Source organism: Gekko japonicus, unplaced genomic scaffold (assembly GCF_001447785.1).
Source record: "Gekko japonicus isolate JY-2015 unplaced genomic scaffold, Gekko_japonicus_V1.1 scaffold284, whole genome shotgun sequence".
In the NCBI taxonomy this organism is placed as follows: Eukaryota; Metazoa; Chordata; class Lepidosauria; order Squamata; family Gekkonidae; genus Gekko; species Gekko japonicus.
In genome coordinates this window covers 139,857-141,943 of record NW_015172012.1, presented here as the reverse complement: position 1 = coordinate 141,943, position 2,087 = coordinate 139,857, and the positions used below count along the sequence as shown (strand labels likewise).

General features: G+C 47.5%; 1 protein-coding gene across 1 annotated transcript in view; it reads right to left on the bottom strand.

Moving 5' to 3' along the window:
- C8A (complement component 8, alpha polypeptide) overlaps positions 1-2,087 on the bottom strand; it is a 60,450-nt gene that overhangs the window by 55,925 nt on the left and 2,438 nt on the right. The window lies entirely within an intron of this gene.

Genomic DNA, 2,087 nt, shown 5'->3' with positions numbered 1-2,087 from the left:
TTGCACTTGGCCACATTGAACCCCATTTGCCATGTTGACGTCCACTCGCCCATCCTCGACAGATTCCTTTGGAGTGCCTCACAATCCTCACTGGTTTTCACCACCCTGAACAACTTCGTGTCACCTTCAAATTTAGCCACTTCACTGCTTACTCCCAACTCCAAATCATTAATGAACAAGTTAAAAAGCATCGGACCGAGTACTGATCCTTGCAGTACTCCACTGCTTTACCACCCTCCACTGAGAAAATTGCCCATTTATACTCACTCTCTGTTTCCTATTAATCAGCCAGTTTTTGATCCACAAAAGGACTTGTCCTTTTATCCCATGACTATTGAGCTTACTTAGGAGCCTTTGATGAGGAACTTTATCAAAAGCTTTCTGGAAGTCAAGGTAAACAGCAACTATTGGGTCCCCCTTGTCCACATGTTTGTTCGTTCCCTCAAAGCACACTAACAGGTTAGTGAGACAAGATCTTCCCTTATAGAACCCATGCTGAGTCAACCTCAATAGTTTTTGTTCATCTATGTGCCTATTAATTCTTTCATTAATAATAGTTTCCACCTACTTACCCGGTATTGAAGTCAGACTGACTGGCCTGTAATTTCCCGGATCTCCTCTGGAACCCTTTTTAAAGATGGGAGTGATGTTAGCTACCTTCCAGTCCTCAGGAATGGAGGCAGATTTTAATGAAAGATCACATATTTTTGTCAGGAGATCCACAAGTTCCTATCTTCTTACATACGTGGCATTCAGCAGTCTTGCTGGACATTTTGCCTTCTGTGCATGCTTTCCCCCCCACAGTGCATACACCTAAAGTCCTGCTGTTGAAAGACTGGTTTTGTGGTTGGTGGTGGTATCTCTGGCCTGGCTATCGCCATCTCCTGATCCCTTGGGAATGCTTGGAGAAAGGTGGCTTTTAGCTACTTCCTGGAGCCCTTTCGAGAGGGGTTATGAACTTGGGTTTTATCAATTTTGAATGTATCATTTTTATTGTCCCTTCCAGGGTAAGCTTACTTTCTATCTGCAATGTCTGGGATAAATCTTTGTCTAAAATGTCCACTACAAGTCTATCCCTAACAGTGATATTTTTGTGGTCTCCAAACTCGCAGGCATCTGCTTGCTCATGCAGCAACCTTATGCATGCCTCTGCATATTACTCTTGGTTTCTGGTTTCATTGGTGATAGCAGGCCCTTTCATGGATGGGGTTCTTCTTAGGCACAAAATATTTATCATATTTTCCCAGGACTAAGAGATCTTTATTCATGCCCCTGTCATCAGCAAATATACAAGAGTTAAATATGTGCTCTCCTTGTGGTCCTGTGACATAAATTAAGGGACATACCTGAATGTCTTCTGCATTTGCAGTCAGTTTTGTAGCATCCCTGTATCTGGAGAAATGTCATCCTGAAGGTCTACTAAAGCCAAAGGCTTCTGATGGACAACGCTTTGCCATGCTAGGCCTCATTTCCCTTTCTTCTGTGTTCTTTGATTGATAGCTCAAGGAGAACCCTTCTGCCACATTAGGGTCTCTAGGGAGTGGTTCTGACTTCTGACATCATGTCAGGTTACCCCAGAGCCTCTGTAACTTTTTAAATACAAACAGAACACCTTTCCTTCTTTAGGTTCCTTCTAGGGTTGCCAAGTCTACTTACCTTGGCGGCGGGGAAGCCTCGCCTGGCTCCGGGAGCTCTCAGGCGATGTGCGCGCATATGCGCGAAGCGCGCGCGTGCCGCCAACACGTCACAGGAAGTGATGTGCTACATTGCTCACATTGAGGACGTGGCCACAATCGTTGGAGGGAAAACCATAGAGTTTTCCCTCCGATGATCAGGGCCACGCCCCCAACGTGAGCAACGTGGTTGCATCACCTCCAGTGACGCAGCCACGCTGTGCTTCGGGGGGCGGAGTTCCCCCCGGGGCCCGATTCCACGGCGGCGGAAATCGGGCCTCCAAAGCGGGGGTTTACCCGCCACCCGCCCCCACTTGGCAGCCCTAGTTCCTTCTCAGTGTAGTTTCTGCTTCCCCCCAGACTCTCTGTTAGGACTTCTGGCTCCCCCCCCCCCCCCTTCCCTTGCCCCGTTGC